The following is a 22,423-nucleotide window of genomic DNA, read 5'->3' on the forward strand; positions in this document are numbered from 1 at the left end:
ACCAATATCTCACACCATATGCCAAGATAAGGTCAAAATAAATACAAAATTTAGACTTAAAGGTGATATCTTAAATAAAGAAGCACGTAAAAAATATAGCTGTAAGATCTATGAGTAAAGGAAGCATTTATGACTAAACAAGAAGCAGAGAGAATCACAGGAAGCAAAATGGATAATTTTGATTACAGGAAATTAAAATTTTACACAAACAAAACCAATGTAGCCCAAATGGCAAGGAAAGCAGGAAAGCAGGAAGTGGAGAGAGGGGAGCGAGAGTTTACATTAAGTTTCTCTGCCAAAAGTCTCATTTCTCAAATATAATAGGGAACTGGGCTAAATTTATAAAAATAAGAATCAATATTCAAATGATAATTGGTCAAAGGATATTAACAAGCAGTTTTCAGAAGAAAAAGCTATCAAAAATAGTCACATGAAAAAATGCTCTAAATCACTATTAAAAAAACTCTGAACCACCTCTTACCTCTCAGAGTGTCTAACACGGCAGAAAATTAAAATGATTAATGCTAGAGGGGATGTGGAAAAATAGGGTGGATTTGTGAACTGGTCCAATCATTCTGGAGAGAAATTTGCAACTATGCCCAAAAGGCCATAAATCTGTGTATACTCTGTGACCTAGCAATACACCACTATCTAGTTCTATATATATTCCAATAAGATCATAAAAAAGGGAAAAGGATCTACACATACAAAAATATTTATAGCAGTTTTTTTTGTGGTGGCAAAGAACTGAAAAATAAGGGGATGCCCATTAATTGGGGAATGACTCTGAACAAGTTGTAGTCTATGAATATAAGGGAAATACAATTGTGCTATAAGAAATAAGGAGCAAGAGGATTTTAGGAAAACCTGGAAAGACTTACACGAACTGATGCTTAATGAAGTGAGCAGAACCAAACAAACACTGTACATGGTAATGTAACATTGCCTGATGATCAACTATGAATGACTTGGCTCTTCCCAGCAACAAAACTATCTAAGACAATTCAAAAAGCCTCATAATGGAAAATGTTATCCACAGCCAGAGAAAGAAGCGATGGAATATGAATGCAGATCGAAGCATATTATTTTCACTTTCTTTGGTTTTTTTAGTGGTTTATCCTTTTGTTGTGTGCCTTCTTTCACAACATGACTAATGTGGAAATATATTTAACATGATTGTACATGTATAATCTTTATCAGAGGAAGAGGGGGAAAAATTTGGAACTCAAAATCTTATAAACAATAAATGAAGAAAACTATCTTTATATGTAATTGGAAAAAACACTATTTACATGAAAATAAAATACAAAAAGGATATTAGGGGCATTAGCAAGAATCAGTACTTTACTCACTTTTATGGAACATTTGATGAAATCTGTTAAATAGTTATAGTAATGACATGGAAACAAGTATGTAGTTTGTGTTGTCAAGTGTTCTTATTAGAATGAAACAGTAACATTTTATGGAAAAAAGAATGAAAAAAATACTAAAAGTGTTTAATAGCTACTATTTAATTTTGAATTTCCTATTTCACTTACTAAAGGGTCAGTGCAGCTTAACACACATAACCATCTCCACAAGAACTATTCTATCAGATTAATGACCACGGCTGCTCTCCCATTAAGGTCTTTTTCCAGTTAGTTACTTGGTACTTAACTTTTTATGGCACTTTTTTTTTCACATTATGCTCAGCAGTGCATGCAACACTGCATTAGGGAATGCACAGTACTGGCTACATTCTGATTAGGTTTTTCAAAACCACCTGTCTGGATTTAAATATCTTATTAACTTTTAAAGAATGAAATCAGTTTCATAAATATATTCTTCATGTACTTACTCAATTTTGTTCTCTATAGTAAAAAACTGATTTCAAGTCACAAGATTAACAGTAAGCACTCTGTCAGACTTTAAAATGGAACCTACTAGGTATGCAAAAATGGCTTAAATATTTGGATTCTAAAAACTAGAATAATTGGGAGGACATTTTCACAGCTTAAGATAAAAAAATCTCATCTTCTAAAAAGGTCCTGATTTAATCATTATTTAGGAGTTATTCTAAAATAACTTATTAAGAATTCAACTATAACTTTCTTCAAATTATCTTCTAGAAAACATGGAAATCATTTACATTAAAATGATGCTGTTAATATCTGGAAACAAAAAGCAAGCGTTGAGAAAAGTAAAATTACAGGTAATCACCACTTTTGACCTTCAGTTCAGATTAGTACATAAATTGTCACTCCCAGAAAAAACCCAAAGGAGAGGAAAAGGACTCTGCCAGAGAATAAATTATCCTGCATAATACAAAGGAAGGAAAATTTATCTCAGCTATTTTTTGCTTATAAATATGATAATATAGACAGATGAATACTAATACTTCTGCCCAGTTGCCAGCTTTGATGTTCCTTCTTTCAGTGAGAGAATTTATGGGGAAAAAATATTCACAACTAAGTAAATTAACTGACTTAATTACCCAATTTCCAGGGGTCTAACATGCTCCAACAAAGTAATCTAAAGGGGCAGCTAGGCGGTGAAGTGAATAGAGCACCGGCCCTGGGGTTAGGAGGACCTTAGTTCAAATCTAGCTCAGACACTTAACACTTACTACCTGTGTGACCTTGGGCAAGTCATTTAACCTGAACTGCCTGCCTTCCCCCTCCAAAAAGCAAAAAGTTTTTTTAATTTTTTAAAAGAACTAAAAAAAAAATTCTTTCTCTTCCAACTGACACCCAATGAAGTTTACCCTTGATCCCACACTCTAACCCAAGTTTCTGCTTTTACCCCAATATCATTATAGGATGGGATCTAAAGCATTGCTGTCAAACTCAAGAAACTGGGGTCACTGAACCATAATATATAAAGATACCTGTGGGCCACATATTGACTTAGAAAACTACATATTAATATCATGTTTTACTTTTTTTTGGTTTATTTTATTAAATACTTCCCAATTATATTTTAATCTAGTTTGGGTCACATTCAAGAGTTGAGGGCTGCACATTTAACACCTCTGTGTTATAACACCTCTTTATGACCCCATTTGGGATTTTCTTAGCAAAAATACTAGGAGTGGTTTGCTATTTCCTTCTCCAGCTCATTTTACAGATGAGAAACTGAGGTTTCAGAATAAAAGATACCAAGGAAGAAAGGAAAAAATAGGTGCTAAGGACTCTCTTCTTCTTTTCCCAATCCTACTGGCACTCTCTCACCTAGACTCAAGTCTCTTTAATCTCCCTTTCTCCACTACAGAACCAGCTCCAAAGAGAAATTGTTAGAAAGTTTAATGAATTTTTATCAGCCTCTGAAATACAGATATGAAATGCAGATAAATCTTATTCCAGGATTCCTATCCAAAATACCTATTATCACTTTGTAGGCTTCTGTTCCCTTCCAAGGTCCAAATGAATAAAGAATAAAAGGGTAACATTTTCACCTCATGTTCCCTAGACTATGAATCTTAAAAATTCTTAGAAGGCCCAAAGGATTATTACCCTTGTGTTTCAGAAACAGAAGGAAAAGCGTAATAAATTTGGTCAGTCAACAAACATTTATTAATTGCTATACATTGTGCTAACTGTTTCAGATACAGAAAGGCCAAACCAAACCAAAAACAGCTCTTGACCTCAAAGGAGACAGTATTCCAAGAGTGGACATTTACATGCCTTAGTCAGTTGTTTCAGTCATGTCCAATTCTTTATGACCCCATTTGGGATTTTCTTGGCGAAGATACTAGGAGTGGTTTCCCATTTCCTTCTCCAGCTCATTTTACAGATGAGAAGCTGAGGCAAACAAGGTTAAGTGACTTGCCCAGGGTTGCACAGTTAGTAAATGTATGAGGTCAGATTTGAACTCAAGAAGATGAATCTTTCTGACTCTAGGCTTGGCACTCTATCCACTGGGCCACCTCTACACATCTACAACTGGTAAATAAATAAGGAGGTACATATAGAAGTTATAGAGAACAGATGGAAGATAATATTAGAGAGCAAAGCACTAGCAGCTGAAGGTGGATGACCAAGAAATGTCTCCTGCAAAAGTTAGGATTTGAGCTAGGTATTAAAGGAAGTCAGGGAATCTAAGAGGTAGGGAGGGATGAGGGGAGATTTCAGGTATGGGGAGATTCAGTGCAAAGGCAGTCACTGGAGATAAGAATGTTGTGGGTGACCAACAGCAACCATACCAGTGTAGCTGTATCATGGACACTATGGAGGGGAGTAAATTTGTTAAGAATGGAAAAGGGATAAAAGGCCTGGGTATGAAGACTTTTAAATGCCAAAGAGCTCTGCCACTTACTACTGCATAAACCAAAACAAATCATTCTGTGTCTTTAGGTTTCAGTTTCCTTGTCTATAAAACAAGAGTTAAACTAGATGTCCTTCCAATGTCTCCTCCAGTTCTAAGTCTATGGATATTACATCAATAAGAAAAAAAGTTGTGAGATTACATAGTTTATTTTCCACTTGACCAAGGAAGGAGAGACACTCTGGTCAAAGCAACATCTGGTAATAGCTGATAAGTAAGCAGGCAACTCAACCCTTCCACTCCACCTATCCCAGCCTTCAAAGCATAGTTCAAAGTCTTTCTTATGTTTGAAAATTTCTGATTCCTATATGCATTTTCATATCTACCTCAGAAGGCTGTTGTGAGGATTAAATGAGACATCTGAAAAGCAAAAAGTACGTGGCATAGAGTAGGCACTATACTTATTTGTTCTTTTTCCCACTTCCCTCTTCCCCCTTAACTACTATTACATTCAGTGTCTATCAGACACTATCTTGTTCTCTACTTGTTTCATGTGTAAAAGTTTCATCTCCCACAAAGGCTGTATTTACCTATCATCCAGAGCAACTGAAACTAGAACTGTAACTCATGTATTCCATTCTCAAACTCTGAAAATTCATTAATGTTATTTCCATGTACTTTGTATCTTACTCTTTTAAAGCAACTGTCAACATATAACAATGTTACACACACACATGTGTCACCACTTGAGGACAGTTTTCCAATTTTAACCATTAGTACCACTACCTAGCAATATTCTGCAAAACAGCTATCACAAAGCTTATATGTACTCCATAGAAGTTGGACTCATTCTTAGGAAAAGCATCTCATCTTTATCCAGAGGACAATCCCTGGTGACCCAGATAGCTGTGCCTAAGAAGTTAGGCAGCAGATTAGCTATGTTACAATGACAATATTTAAAAAGTGACATCTGATAACAAGAGGGAAAAGACAATGATCTATTGGAAAGAGAAAATAATTAGAAAGTCTAAGGTTACTCTTAGAAACGCAAAAGATGGGGGCGGAGTCAAGATGGCAGAGTAGAAACAGGACTTCTTCGAAGCTCCGGCTCTCACCTCCTCCAATTCATGTAAAAGGTGACTGTGAAGAAACTCTGGAGCTACAGAACTCACAAAATGACACAAAGAAGCTAACCTCCCGCTGAGGACAGCATGGCAGGCCGGCAGGGAGCAGCCAGCACAGAGCTCTGTGAGCTGACCCCAGCCCTGAGGGAGCTGGAGGTTTTAGTCTCTGCGCAGCCCAACAAGCCACAACTGGAGGAAGTTCAGATCACCAGCAGCTGTGGGGGTTTCCAGAATTATCAACACGTAGATGCTAAGGACACAGTGAGAGGTCAGTGCAGTGTGGACTTTGGGATCCAGTAGTTGTTAAGTATGGTTGGCCTTTGCCCCTGGGGCAAAAAGCCACTGAGGCGCCCTGATCATGCAGCTGCAGCCACATGGTCGCTTCAGCTCCTGGCCTGTAGATTGTAGGGGGACCAAGCAACCAGTCTGAGGGGTAATTGCTCTTGCTTTAACCTGCTTGGATCTGGATTTTGGTCTAGGGTGGAGGTCCTGGGGTGTGCAACCAGCTTGCCAGAGTGTGTGGAGGCTTCAGAGAGGGCACCCAACCAATACCTTCAGAAGCTGACAAAACCCCAGCATTTGGTATGAAGTTCCCCTGTCTGGTAGCAGAGTCCTACTGTGGCAAAAAGCCCAAAAGTCAAGTAATTGAGTGGCAACATGAGCAAACGAGGGAAGCAAAGAAAACAGAGCAACCCAACTTTATACTCCTATTTTGGGGACAAAAAGGATCAAAGCATGGAACAGGAGGAAGATAGTGAAGTCAGAACTCTTGCACCAAAAGCTTCCAAGAAAAATATGAGTTGGTTACAGGCCATAGAGGAGCTTAAGAAGGATTTTGAAAACCAAATAATAGAAGTAGAGGAAAAATTGGGAAGAGAAATGAGAATGATGCAGGAAAATCATGAAATGAGAGTCAACAACCTGACTGAGGAAAATAACACCTTAAAAAATAGACTAACTCAAATGGCAAAAGAGGCTCAAAAAGCCAATGAGGAAAAGAATGCCTTAAAAAGCCAAATTTGCCAGATGGAAAAAGAATCTCAAAAGCTCAATAAGGAGAATCATTGCTTCAGAATTAGATTGGAGCAAATGGAAGCTAGTGACTTTATGAGAAATCAAGGTACTATTAAACAGATCCAAACAAATGAAAAAACAGAAGGCAATGTGAACTGGGAAAACCACTGACCTGGAAAATAGATCCAGGAGAGAGAATTTTAAAATTACTGGACTACCTGAAAGCCATAATCAAAAAAAGAACCTAAAAATCATCCTTCAAGAAATTCTCAAGGAAAATTGCCCTGATGTTTTAGAACCAGAAGGCAAAATAGAGGTTGAAAGAATCCACTGATCACCTCCTGAAAAAGATCCCAAAAAGAAAACTCCTAGGAATATTGTAACCAGGTTCCAGAATTCCCAGATCAAGGAGAGAATATTACAAGCAGCCAGGAAGAAACAATTTGAATATTGTGGAAACACAATCAGGATAACCCAGGATCTGGCAGCTTCTACACTGAGGGATCCAAGGGCTTGTAATATGATATTCTGGAGGTCAAAGGAGCTGGGATTAAAACCAAGAACCACCTACCCAGCAAAACTGGGTATCATGTTTCAGGAGAAAATATGGTCATTCAATGGAATAGAGGACTTTAAAGCATTTTTGATGAAAAAACCAATTGAATAGAAAATCTGACATTCAGATACAAGAAGCAAGAGAAGCATAAGAAGGTAAACAGGTAAAAGAAATCATAAGAACTTATCAAAGTTGAACTACTTATATTCCTACATGGAAAAAGCGATCACTGTAACTTATGAAACTTTTCTCAGTATGAGAATAGAAGGGAATATAAATGTGTGTATATATGTATACATACACATACATATATGTCTATATAAGAGGGTATATGGGTGTATGAATACATATGTGAATGTGTATGTGTACAGGTATACATAGATAGAGAGCACAGGACCAATTTAATAGGAAGGGATGCTACTTAAAGGGTGAAATTAAGAGGTGAGAGAGGAATATAATGAGGGGAGATGGGGGAGACAGAATGGGGTAATAAACTAAATTATATAGAAGAGGCAAGGCAAAATGGTTACAATGGAGGGGAAGAACAGTAAGGCAAAAGGGAACTGGGTCAACCTTATTCTCATTGAATTTGGCTTAGGGAGGGAATGACATACACACTAAATAGGGTATCTCACCCTATAGGAGAGTAGGGGGGAAGGGGATGAGAGGGGGGATGATGGAAGGGAAGGCAGGCTGGGGGGAGGGAAGTTGGAAGCACCCACTTTTGAAAAGGGATGGGATTGGGGCGGCTAGGTGGCGCAGTGAGTAAAGCGCTGCCCTGGCATCAGGAGGACCCAAGTTTGGTTCCAGCCTCAGACACTTAATACCCACACTAAAAAAACGAGCTGTGTAACCTTGGGCAAGTTACTTAATCCCAATTGCCCTCCAAAAGGACAAAAAAAAAAAGGGACAGGATCAAAATAGAGAACAGAACAAATGGGAGGTGCAATAGGAGGAAGGGAAAGTCAGTCTCTTACAATATATCCACTATGGAAATGTTTTGCATAGCTACACATGTACAACCTAAACTGAATTGCATATCTTCCCATTAAGGGTAGGTGACAAGATAGGAAGGGAATTAATCTGAAATTCAAAGTTTTAAAATCAAATGTTTAAAAAAAAAAATATATATATATATACACTATTATTAATATTATTTTATATGTAATTGGGAAATAAGGCATACAGGCACTGGGGCATAGAGATCCACCGTGCCCTACTGGAAAGTCGGAGGGGGTATGGGAGAAGATATGGGAGAGAGCAGATTGGAGGAGGGGATATCCAGTGGGATCGCTATTTTGAGGTGGTGGGTAGGAGAAAAACAGGGAGAAAATTTGTAACTCAAAATTTTGCGGAAATGAATGATGTAAATCAGAAGTTAAAGAATTTGATAAAAAAAAGCAAAAGATAAGATACATAATATCTTATAGTATAAAATATTATGTTATATATGATATATAATAAAATTATAATATAAAATATAAAAAATTAATTCTTCCCAGCCAAACCTGCTCTGGTAAAAAAAAAAATCTGAAAATAAATTAAATTCTTTAACAGATCTCTTTCAAGAGTTTTATTGTAACAGTTTATACAACAATGACTGTGAGATCTGAAAAGGTTAAAATGAATTCTCTGCTTAAGAGGGCAAGCAAATACATAAATTTTACAAAAATTCTTATCAAAAACTTAAAAAAAAATTGGTACTATGTGTGGAATATATAACCCAATGATTTTCACAATAAAATGTTTGCTTGTTACTAGAACTTGAAATTTAGTACAGTTTATAAAGATGTTTTAGATCTAATTACTGAGAATAACAATTACCTCTAAGATCAACTATTCTCTAAAGCATAGGTCTGATGTCTAAATAAGAGCTCTATTTTCTCTTATATGTGAGGTTGGCATGTCTTCACTAAAGTGTACCTACACAAAAACCTTTCAACATTTTCAAGTAAGTTTCTTTTAATCCTCAGAAAGTTTCTCTTAGGAACCAAGCCAAAACTAAATGAGGTCCAACAACTTGCTACAGTGCTTGTTTGATTCTTTATCAACATTTCCAAAACTGAACTCGTTATCTTTCTTCCTAAAGCCAACACAATTTTAAAAACTTCAGTTTCTCTCAAGGGGCATCACTATCAATCAGTCAGGCTGGCAACATCAATTTTATTCTTGAATTTCTATTCTCCTTTACCTTACATAATCAGATGTCAAATCTTAGGCTTCTACCTTCACAGTATCACTTGCACCTACTGCTTCCTAAGTACATAGCCACTACCCTTTTAATAATTTTATCTCTTCTCAAAGAACTACTACAATAGGTAGTAATTCATCCCTGACTTTCTATCCTCCACATAGCTGCCAAAGAGATTTTCCTAAAATAAAGGTCTGACCATGCTACTCACCCTTTACTTATTATTATTAAACTCCAACGGCTCCCATTTGCCTCTGGGATCAAATATAATTCCTCCGTTCAGTCTTTTAAAGCTTTTTACAACCTAGCCCCAAACTACCTTTCCAACATTATTCATTATTCCCCCTTCTTTGAAACTGACCTCCTTACTGTTCCTCCTATACGGTAGATCTCTCTATCCCGTCCTTGTCTTCTTCCTGAACTCCAGTCCCTCATCATCACTTTTGGATATCTCATATTGGGTATCCCATCTCAAATTCATCATAGGCCAAGCAGAAGTCATTATTGACCTTCTGAATGAATCTCCCTATTACTGTTAAGGGTTCCACCATCTTCCTTGGCTCACAACTTTGGTGTTATCTTCTACTTCTTACTGTTACTCCACTTATCCGTTGCCAAATCTTATCTTTTCTACTTTTACAATATCTCTCATATATGAGATCTATCCTCTCCACTCACAGGCAGCTAGGTGATAAACTAGATATAGAGCTTTGGACCTACTATATGCCATGCTGTGCTAAACACTTTTACAAATATTATCTTATTCAATACTCGGAACAACCTTGTGAGATAGGTTTGAAGATATATCTCTAGGGAGATGGAGTTTTAATAGAAGCATTTAAATATTTCCCTGCTGGCTAACCTCTACCCTTCCATACATGTTTCTTCAGAGTCTGCCCATTTTAAGTTTTGAATGCCTTCCTTGTACGTAGTATACATATATATATATATGTATGTGTATATACATGTATATACGTGTGTGTGTATCCTTGTACAATAGTTCCTTGCACTTAAGGAAGTCAGTCACAACAGCTAAAATAAAGTCTTGCTTTGTGGAGTTTAATTTTTTAACTAGGATTTTTTTTCCCCTGAGTGCATCGGACATATGAAAAACAAACTTAAGAAGAAAGTTCCATCCTGTTTATGCATGTCAACTTTTCATAGGAATTATATCTAGTTAGTAAGTTTGTCTTTTTATCAGATGTATGTATGCATTTAAGGGAGACTATTCTATTAACCCTAAATGATGTAAAAGGAGTTAATACTACAATAAGCTTGACTTCCTTTAAAATTTTAATACCTTTTTGTGGTTCCTTTCATTAGCACCTTTTATATCTGATTCATATGCTAGTTCACATCTAATCAGTTCAGTCTTTGACTTTTGAAGCTTGATGAACTGCTTTTTGTCCCCATAATTGGCAGCTACAATTCTTAGATTTTATGTGGTGGCTGTTTTATCAAAATTTTAAGGTAGGTATATCTCATAGTCTTGTTAATGCAGTGACCATTTTAGAAGAATTCTATTGAAGATGAAAAGTATATCTTGATGTCTCTTAAAGACAAAAATTTTTAATTTTTTTTCTTTAACTTGGCAGATCTTACCTACTTTTTTAACCTGCCAAATTATTTGGTGGCCATAGTTGTGACCTAATGACATACTATTGGGGAAGTAAATAATGGAAAATCTATTCTTTTATTTCTGTGGTTATTATACTGAAAGTGTGTTGTTTTACCTGCTACCAAAATAGTTGTTTTTATAATAAAGAAAGCCACATTGTATGATATTTTAGTAAGGATTGAAAGAACAGTGCTTGATCTGAATACAGAAACAATTTTAAAATTATTATAATTCAGACAGGATACCAAGTGATATTTTAATTCCATGTTCTAATAGTAATTATAAATTCTTTAAAACATCCTTTTTTTCCCCCTGTAAAAAGACCTTTGACAACCAAATTACTTTTAGCAGTGTGCTGTTTTAGTTCTCACTTAAGGGAAAAGAATGTTACGAGTCATGAACATCATAGTCATGTACCACACCTCATTTATTCCTCTACATTCTCAAGCATTTGAGAGTACTATAAATCATGAGAGAAAATATATTGTACTTGCATTTCTACCTTTGATGCAGCCTGTTCCTACATATGCAATAGAATATCATTAGTTTTAGTTACATGTATTTGAAGGTGAAAAGGAATGTCCAGCAATAGTTCATTAGCTGACCATTTAAAATTTTTAAAATAAAACAAAATGTAATATTATGTAGGAGTAAACTTTAAATTTCACTTATTTTCAAACAAAAAAAATATCAATGAACAAAGTTAGGCATAAAATATTACAGAAAGCCTTTAGAATTTAAGCCAAATGTAATAACCGAAAGGCAAACACAAGTTTTTCTTCTATGTCCTCTTCCAAATTTGTCTGAAGTTTTACTTCTGTCCTTTCTATACAATTGTAGTCAACATGTATACTTGTGGTTTTAGTGATTTTTTTCCATTTTGTATCATTTTGCATATGTCTTTGCTCGCATGTTTTATCTTCTTTTTAATGGCACCATAAAATTACATTTGTCAGTTCTTCTTGAAGGCAATAAGTATTCTTATGGTTATCTAGTATTAGCTCTTTTTCTTTCTTACAGGTTTTAGGATTAGCAATAATAAGTCTGTGTTTCTGCTGGACTCTGAAAACCTAAAGATCCTCTCTTCTAGGAAGACAGCAGAGTACTTTAACTGAGGCATGGTGTGAAAGCCAAGAAAACACTAAGGAGCACACTCTCAGCCTCCAAATAGGTCTCAATGTTTATAATGGCCACAAGGACACATATTACCAGTGTACGTGTGTACATATGCATCATGCATATGTATGCATAGGTGTAAGAGCACTGGATTTGGAGATAGACCCAACTTACCACTTAATAGCTATGACTTTGGGCCTTTCTGAAGCATGTCTTTTTCATCTGTAAAACAGTAATCAATCAATCAATCAATATTTATTAAGACTTTACAATGTGCAAGGCATTAGGGATCCTGGGACAAAAATAATCTCTGCCTTCAAGGAGCTTACACTCTATAGGGGGAGAAAACGAGAATGATATATATGCACTACATAGCTCTTAAGTTCCACATAGTGCACATTCACCCATCCAATAAATATTAAGTGCCTACTGTGTAGTGAACATTCACTGGAGACGTTAAGAGATATGGATAGAACCCTGCTCTTAGGGAGCATTGAACATAATTCAGACAAGAAAATATTTGCATTTAACAAAGGAGAGTGAGTTGTACAAAAAATAGGCAGAATACCACAGGTAAATGAATGCTGCAGTGTACAAGTTGATGCATACTGCACAAAATTCTGCCTCAATTAGATGAACTAATAGCTAACTCAGTTTGTACTATTTTTTTATTCCTCACAGCAAATGATGAACACATGGAAGGCACTCAATAAATACTTATAATAAATTTGAATGACAATCATCTTCTTATCACCAATTTTTAGAGGGATTTAAGGAAGTAAAATATTCAAATCCTTCTCTCATGGAATCTTGTTGTTAAGACCTTGGTAATGATGACCTAGAACCAAGACAGGCCTGGAATTTCAGTCAGGTTATAGGTCATACCTAGTCCAAAAAGCCCTGGGAAGTCTAGACTGGTCTTTGTCTGGAGCTCTTTGGTGGAAACTACAGGAAGTCTTGGAAATCTTATGATTGACCTTGGAAATGTCTGGGTACCCTGGGGTTCTAGACCATAGTCTCCTAAGGGCAAAGAGTGTGTTTGTGTATTGTAATTTCCTTAGTACAGCATCACTGAATCAAAAGGCTTGGCACATATTAAGCACATAATAACCACATAAGTCAAGAAGCATGTGCTTTTTGGCAATCATAGGAATGGTTTGGCACTTCTCATCAAATTCAAGGTCTCATGATTGAGGTATTAAAAAGCAGCATGTACTAATAGATATCCAGATGAAGGTGAAGAGGCATAATGAGAGGATCATTTGAAGGAAGTTAGTATGTTTAGCCCAGAGAACTGTGTACTTGGAGGGTGGGAAAGGACTATTATCTGAAGAGGCATTATGTTAGGCTTATTCAATTTAACCCCAGAAGGCAGTACTAAGATCAGCAGATAAAAATTACAGAAAGGTAGATATCTACTTGATGTGGAGGGGAGAAAAAAACAACTTTTTTTTTCCCCAAATGCTTTATTAACTTCTGGTTTTACATCATTCTTTTTCACCAGATTTTGAGTTACAAATTTTTTCCCCGTTTTTCCCCTACGCACCACCCCAAAATAGCGGTCCCATAGGATATCCCCTCCTCCAATCTGCTCTCTCCCATATCTTCTCCCATACCCCCTTCGACTTTTCCAGTAGGGCATGGTGGATCTCTATGCCCCAGTGCCTGTATATCTTATTTCCCAATTACATTAACTTAAGAACTGTTCTGAAGTGGAATGGGCTGCTGCTTCTCATAAGAGGTTTTCAATTTTTTTTTTTCCAGGCAGTCCAGGATTAAGTGATTTGCCCATGTTCACACAGCTAGCAAGTATCTGAGGCCAAATTTGAACACGGGTCCTCCTGACTCCAGGCCTGGTGCTCTACCCACTGTGCCAGGAGGTTTTTAAAAAATAGCTGCTGGGTGACCCTCTTGGTGATACAGGACCAAGTTAGACTGCATTGCCCCTGATGTGTAACTCAATTTCATGATCCTATTATTTGGTTACCAATAGAACTAATTCATTTGATCTGAGAGCCAGTATGCCATAATGCATAAGCCTAGATTCGGGTCCTGCCTCTGACACATATTGAGTGACCCTGGGCAAGTCATATCACCTCTCAGGGATCTTGGCATCTCAGACTTACGGATGGTATCTACTTGCATAGGTAGAAGGGGCTTAGACTGTGACTAAGCTAGAGCTGTTGGGGAGGGGAAGTGTTTTCTAAGACTTATAGTCATCCAAAGAAAGTAATTTCAGTTTTCAGGCAAGTTTAGAATATGTAAAAAAATGATAAAAGTATAATTACATTTAGAACAAAGTTTTCCTAATTTTGATCTTAGGATCTTTAAAAATGGATTTGGTTGTTGTTGTTTTTAAATTATGATCACTCTTGGATGCTTTTATTAAATGTAAAATTAAACTTCTCTCATTTGGTAGGTCCCAAGATAATTTTATATCAGTTGATACAGGCTTCTTTTTTTTAGTGCATAGGACAAGCATTTTTAAAAAATGTTATGTGATATAGCAAAGGACATGGTTTGTTGAAATAAAAAATGTACATCATTTGTTAACATTCTTTATCTTCTGTGGTCATTTCCTTTTTTTTTAGGAAATCCTTTCACATCTTTTGACTTTGAAAAAACTGTTCAAAGTATTTCATTTTAAGAATGAAGATTTAAAAAAAATTAATATATATTCAAATCAGAAGTTCCTCTATTTTAATCATGGTTTTTTACTTTTGCCCATACTAAGCTAATTTTTTTGTTCTGTTTTTTTGTTGCTTATTGTTTGAGAGCTCAATTAACATAGGCAATTATTCTGCAACTTTGTCTTAGAGCAAGGGTTCTTAACCTAGATCCTATGAACTTAATATTTTAATAACTACTTCAATAAAATTTGTTTCCTTTGTAAACCTCTGTATTTTATTTTATGCATTTATAAACATTGTTCTGAGTAGAGGTCCATAAATTTCATCAGATTGACGAAAAAGTGATTAAGAACTCTTGTCTTATGGTATCACTTGGGTTCTGAGAGGTTACGTGATAGCTAGAATGTGACAGAGACTAGGCCAAAACTTGAATGCAGATGTTACTTCCCTCTGAGGCTGAAGCCAACTTTCTGTCTACTGTACCCAATGTTTTCTTTCAACCAAGTTGAGGCAACAAGCATTTATTAAGTGCCTACTATGTGCCACTATTCTGAATGCTAGATAAAATGTTGATAAAAACTGTTAAGTTCTGTTTTTCAGCTTCATTAAATTTTTTACAAAGTCATATCAGATCCCAGGCTTTGAAGAAAATAGATATTTACATAGTGTTTTCCCACTTGTCATTTCATGTGGGACTATAAAGTTTTCTTCCTGAAAAATAGTGTTTTCAAGGTAGAAGGATGTGGGGAAGAAGGCAGATTGAAGGAGATATGAGATGTAGAGGTGAAAACCAGGGGGGAAAGGGGAGAGGAAGGAGAAGAGAGAAATCAGTTGATTTCAGATACTTAATATCATATAGGCTGTAGACTAGAATTCTGTCTTAGCCTTCTTGAAGGCAGAGAACTTAGCTTAAGGTTTTTTATAGTACTATTATTCTGTTATATGTTCAGATAACATCTGTGCTTTCCAATATGAATTTAAAATTTTGACTAGGAGAAAAATTTGCATAGTGTTAGGTGCTTGTATTACCTTGAGTCATGTACGTATCTAAAGGAATCATCTGCAGAGAGATGAGGGCCCAAGACAGGAGTCTTGGAGACATACCCACAGTTAATGGGTGAAACAACGATGAAGACCAACAAAGGAAACTGAGAAGGAGTAAAACAGACAGGAGAACCAAGAGAAGTGCCACAAAAACCTAGAGAAGAGACTGACTATCTAGGAAGAGGTGATTTAGTGTCAAATGCTGCAAAGTCGAGAAGGATCAAGATCGAGAAAAGGTTATTATATCTGTCAATTAAGAGGTCACTGGTAATTTTAAAGAGGTCAGTTTCAGTTGAATGAGATCAGAACTCAGATTGCACAGGGTTTAGAAGACAATGAGTTTTCTCAAGGAGTTTATCCATGAAGAAAAAAATTTTAGGATGGAAGCTGGCAGACAATTTAAGTAACAGTTTTTTAAAGATTAGGAAGATAGGAGCATGTAGAAAAAAGGAAAGAAGCCAGAATATTGAAAAAGGAACATGATGATACTAAACTGCATTCATTTAAACTTGAAATTTTTCAGTGTCATTATTACAAAACAACCTCTAAGATTTCTAGCTGTCACAACTGCCAGGCCAACATTATTTCTCCAGAAAGTTGATTCCAATTCTTATACCATAACTATTTCTGTTTATCTCTTCCTTTCATACCTTACAAAAGAAAAAAAAGAGGAAGATTTTTCACCAGGGGGCCAAACCAGAGCACACCAAAAACAGTCATACTTATTGGATGATCTTGTCTTTCCTCCTTTTAACTTCCACTTATTATTCTCCACCTGTTTGTTCTTATATTTTGGTTCATACAGAGAAATTTAATTTGACAGAGAGAACAGAATGAGATGTGTGTCTCTGTAATTTGTCACACAATTCCTAATAGATTCCTAAGAGTCCATTAAGCCAGGACACCTTCAATAGTATACCCAAGATTCAGTCACGCCAAATTCCATTTGCTATCATGGTACCGAGTAGAAAGAAAAGAGATTTAATACTAAGCAAAGTTTTGGCCAAGTCCTTATAATGGATGAAACTGGGCTATATTTTTTCTACTACCCGGTTTTTTTTTAAAAATTGAAATGTTCAAAAAATAGGTTAAATACTGTCAAAAGGTACCAAGTGATGAACAAAAGAAAGTACACGCTGTCCATGGCTGTTATGTCCAGAAGTCTTCAGTGAATCTTCACAGCAAAAAAAAATGGGGGGTGGGGGGGGGAGTATGACAAAACTACTGGAACTTGATATTCTTGCTCTTTAGAGCTTTTTTTTAAAATGGAATTATTTTTCATTAATTTTAATTTGACCCCTAAAAACCATTTAACCTTTTTTTAAGTTCCCTGGAAGGAATGTACAATTTTGTACCTCTGTAATCCCCAACCTCTGAGAGGAAGTCTATTTTCTCATCTTTTTTTTGTGTGGCTAAGTGTAGTCATTATAATTACACAGCATTTAGTTTCCTTGGGTTTTCAAAAAATTCTTTTAAATTAAAATTTAATTGTTACCATCACTGTGTATGTTGTTTTCTTGATTGTGCTAACTTTACTCTGTCAATTCACCTAAGTCTTCCAATAATTTTCATTTTGGTCATTTCTTCTGGTGCAGCAATATTGCCATTTTTTTTTGCCATTCTCCAATTAATGAACATTGATTTTTTTTCCATAGTACTTTGCTACCAGAAAAAAAAATGCTGCTATGAATATTTGAGGTTATATGGTACTTTATTTCTATTTTTGATCATGTTAGGTACATGCTTAGCAGTGATATCACTTGGTCAAAAGGGATGAGCATTAGTAATTTTTTTTTTAGCATAATTCCAATTGCTTTCCAGAATGGTCAGATCAACGGTCAGTGTACCTGTCTTTTTGCTCCATTCCCCAAAATTGATTCTTCCTATCTTCTTTCATATTTGCAATTTTGCTGGGTGCGAAGTGAAGCTTCAGAGTTGTTTTGATTTATGCAGTCTTTTGCTGAAACAGCTCAATTAAGTATTTTGTTGGGTAGATTTCTGCATCTTTGTATTTGAATATATATTTATAGCAAAATGTTTGACACAGAAACCTTTCTGTACAAGGAAATGTAAGGGTAAAAAATTAAAACTAATCTCTGTTCCTTAGGAACTGGATGTTTGTACCTGAGATATCTCTATTGTGCCATTCTGCAAATTAAAACTAAATAAAGCATTTCTTTGACATAAATTTGAATTTTCAAACAAGTTTGTAATTTCACACTGATGTAGTATGAAAAGATCTGGGTTTTCTTACTAAACACTCCATTCCTACGTAATAGATAGGCTATCCCATGGTCCAGAGAGGCTATTCCACACCTTTTCTCTCCTTAAGCTACCCAGAGTACCTTCTCCAACCTGCCTCCCACAGCTGAGGACCTCACCTCAAACTTTTCTGAAAAAAAAAACAAAAAAACAAAAAAAAAAAAAACAGACTATTCACTGAAAACTCTTCCTGATCTCTTATCATTTAGGAAAAACTATTCCTAATTCCTAAAAGCTCTACATCTTGCCTTCAAGCTACAATCTTAATGTAAAGTCAAATAAACCAACTAAGTTAGCCTAAAGAGAAAACCTTTCCAAACTGCAAACATATTACTGATCAAAATAAATGTAAGGATTAATCAGGGGCAAAGGACAGCTTCACAATTAATCAGATATATAGCAAACAACATTAGTCTTCTCCAAAAAGGAATCTTTGCTAGAAGGCTTGATTGAAATAATATCAAGAGTCATATAGCATGGAAGCAGCATGATAGAGTGGAAAGAGCAACCACCTCTGAGTCAAGAGGATCTGGATTTAAATCCGACCGCTGACACTAACTCTAGAACCTAGGGCAAATTACTTTACCTCCCTCAGTTTCCTTACTTGCAAAATGAGGGGTTTAGATTAAATGGCTTCTAAGGTTCCTTCCAGCTATACCTATACAACAGTATGGTTAAAAGCAATAAAAGGCACTACACAAAGGAAGACATAAAACCTTGAATCACTACAGTTACCTCTAATATATTGAATATTCTAAAGAAAATTGCAGACTGATTCTCTTTTTTAATGCAACACAAAGGAGAAACATCTGTGTAAGGACCACTAAACATTGGGAATTGAGTAATAAATGGGCCTGTTTGTCCCAAAGGAATAATTTTGTACCCACAGGTGGCAACAAATGAAAAAACACCAAAGAAGAAAATGAAGAGACATGTAGTGGTGATTGGTGATGCCCTGCTAAAGGGTATTTGACAGAAAGGCAAAATTGGTAAATAAATAAATGGTTTAAAAGATTTTATCTGTGAAGACAATTTGGAATTCTGCATCAAAATTTAAATTATAGGAATAATGCTTCCCTGACTAGGATTGGTTAATAAAAATGTATTTTATTAGATTTACTAGACTTTAGGCAAAAGTATTTTAAACTAAAAAGGGAGGGAGTAAAAGCCCTTCCAGCTAGATTGTGTAGAGTAGTTAAACTGTTAGAAGAAAAATAGCAATAGTGATGGCAAGAAATTCTCAGGAGGCAAAATCCAAGAAGGCAGTCATCAATAAGACTGACAGCCTCAGAGGTTTTCACATAAAAACATACTATATCTGTGATTACAAAAAGGAAGACATTTTTTCTTCTAAGAAATAAGGCAGAAACAGAAGCATTAGATTGTCAAGGGAATATACATGCTACAGACCACCTGAACAGAAAGAGGAAGTAAATGAAGAATTTGGGAAACAGATCACAAGTTTAGTACAAAAGAATAAAATAGTGGTCAGGAAGACAGGGACATGACACTACTACCTGTCTGTCAAAAGCAGAGAAATTAATATTATCCTTGAAAAGCCGGAGGAAGCACTGGGAGAACTGCTATACTAGACAAGTCTCATAAACAAGGAAAAACTTGTTTTTGTAGTGAAAATGATGGGAACCTTTGTGGCATATATGGGTTGTGGCGAAAAGTGACCATTCCAACTTGTAATTTGTGATAAAGTATATATATGTGCTGGGCACAGTCCTACATAAACCCTAGATCTGAGGAGAGCAAATTAAGTCAAGAATCATTTATTAAGCTCCTAAGTGCCAGGTCCTGTTCTAAGCACTTAGGATTAAAAAGAAAGGGAAAAACAATTCCTGATCTCAAAGAGCCCACAGAGAAGACAACATGCAAACAAGTATGTAAGATACACACACACACACACACACACACACACACACACACACACACACACGATAAATTAGAGATAATCTGAGGGAACTTGAAGATATCCAGGACATCCAACTAGCCAGTAAAAATGACATAAAAAAAAAAGTCAGGATATGTGCATCTTGTTCAAAAAAGACTGAGGCCAGTATCAAAGAGTCACAGAATAGGCAGAGGGGATTAAGATGTAAGAAAAACTGGAAAGGTAGGTAAGGGCCAGGGGCTTTGAATATCCAACTGAGGATTTTATACTGGAGACAATAAACTCCATCCTGTATTCACTAGAGTTAACTAGTGGGAAGTAGGAAAGAAAGGAAAAGGAGAAAAGGGGTAAGGAAAGAAAAGGAAGGGGAAGTGAAAAAACATGGTTAGGCCTGCCCTTTAGAAAGGTCAATTTGGCAAATGAACAGAAGATAGGCTGTAGTGGGGAGAAACAGATTTCAAAGGGTTCAGACAAAGGATAAGTAGAATTCCATGTCTAAAAAAATCATAAATTGGAAGTCAGCTGAGAAGGGACAGAACATTGAGAGTGAAATTCTGAAGATAAAAATAAATCCAATGAAGAACGATCTAAAGAGATTAGTGTGGTCACACACAAATCAACTTAAAATTGCAATAAGAAACGTGCAAAAGATGAAAGCAAGGGCAGGTAATAGAGGAGGAATACAAAAGCACAGCACTGCCCTAAAAGATCACCAGCAATGAAGAACTCAGAATAAGATGAGCTTCACATGGAATTCTAAAAACAAAGTTGTGGGTTTTGTGTTTTGTTGTTGTTGTTTAAGAAACTCAAAGGTTTAGTTCTGCTGCTAGGAATAGGTAGAACAACGATAACAGTGAAGGTATAACTACTTAACTTTTATACTGTTTCTTTTTTCTCTGCCAGTAAGAAATAATTTTTGAAATGAAAGGTTAAAACAAAAAGGGTTTAACAGGCAGCTGAAATCCTAGATAAGGAGGGGGGAGCTAAAAAAGCAAGCACCTAGCTGTCCCTGAAGAGCTCATAAAGTGAGGCCTGCCCTTCACTCCTGAGCATCAATATTGTTTAAAAAAAAAAAAAAACTTCCAACTGCTCACTAGACATCTCCATCCGGATGTTCCATATACATCTCAAAATCAAATAAAATCTTTATCTTTCCCCCTAAATCTACCCTTCCTGATAATTTACTGATTTTATTCACTCAGGTTTGCAAACCTGGGAATCATCCCTGATTCTTCATTCTCCTTGAGTATTCCTTATCTTCCCACTCCCCCTCCCCCCAAGCCTAAACCCCCTCTAATAAGTCTAGTGGATTATACCTCTTCAACATCTCTCCTATTCATTCTCTTCTCTCTACTTACCACATTTACCCTAACATCACCTCTTGCCTGAAAAGACAACCCTAAGAGGTCTCGTTCTGACTCCAGGCTCTGCCTGTCTACAATTCATCCTCCATACACAGCTGCCAAATTTTTCAAGTCTGACAATGCCGCTCTTTTGCTCAAGAAGTTTTAGTGACTCTCCACTGTCTTTAGAATAAAATATAAACTCCTATGTCTAACATTTGTAGTCCTTTACCAACGAATTCCAGCCTAGCTTTGCAGACTGATTATCCATCACTCTCCCTTATTCACTATTCACTTCAAACAAACTATCCCTACTTGCTATTCAACAACATACAACATTCTATCTCTGAGCCTTTGCACAAGCACCTCGACCTCTTGGAATACCAAGAGCCTATCAAGACTTAGTTCAAGCTCCATATCCTTCAAGGGGCTTTGCCTGATTGCACTGTTGTTACTGTCCCCTCCCATCAAATCACTATATTTACTTGGTGTATCCCCAATATTCACTTATTTATGAACATACTGATTCCCCCTGCTGGAAAAGAAGTTCCTAGAAGGCAGGAACTTCCTCACTTTTATAATTATGTCTTCAGCACATCATCTGGCATACAGTAACATATATTTAGAGCAGGACATTAATGTCTGATTCAACTAACACCCAATGAACTCCAAGAACTGGACACTTTTGAGCAGAAAGAACTGAAAGGTCACTGGAAGACTAAAGAAGGGCAAGTATTATACTTATATGTATATAAAAAAATAAAAGGATAGAGCCTGGAAATCATAGGCCAATAAATTGAACTTTAATTCCTGGAAAAATAGTATGACATTACCAAATGGATGATTAGTGAACATCTAGAAAAAGAAACAATGATCACAAAGAGCCAGCACTGCTTAACAGATCATACCAAACTAAATGCCTATCTTTTTTTTCTGATGAGATTGATAAATTGGTAAATCAAAGGAATGCTATACAGTTTACCTACAAGTAACAGTCTCTCACACTATTCCTGTGGAGCTAGATATTGTGAGATCAATTAAAATCTGCTTTAATGATCAGAGAGAAAAGATCATCAATAATGACTAGATATCTAGCACATAGTTCTTAATAAATGCTTAATGATTTACTGATGCCAACTTGAAATTAGGTTTCTAGTTGAGAGCCCTAGAGATCTATGCTTGGACCTTATACTGTGTGACATTTTTAGCAATGTCTTGAACAAAGACACAGATGGCAAGTTTATCAAAATTTGCAGATGATACAAAGCTCTAAGGAATAGTTAATATACCAGGTGAGAGTAAGGATCCAAAAAGATCTTGTGTTCAGAATCTAAAATGATAAAACTGAACAGGGATAAGTATAATAAAACTTTTTGAGCTTTG

General features: G+C 36.0%; 1 protein-coding gene across 3 annotated transcripts in view; it reads right to left on the reverse strand.

Moving 5' to 3' along the window:
- The window catches only part of WNK1 (WNK lysine deficient protein kinase 1), a 165,285-nt gene that overhangs the window by 138,778 nt on the left and 4,084 nt on the right, over positions 1 to 22,423 (reverse strand). The window lies entirely within an intron of this gene.

Source organism: Petaurus breviceps, unplaced genomic scaffold (assembly GCF_028583685.1).
Source record: "Petaurus breviceps papuanus isolate PSGF00001 unplaced genomic scaffold, PetGlider_PUasm1.0 216, whole genome shotgun sequence".
Lineage (NCBI taxonomy): Eukaryota > Metazoa > Chordata > Mammalia > Diprotodontia > Petauridae > Petaurus > Petaurus breviceps.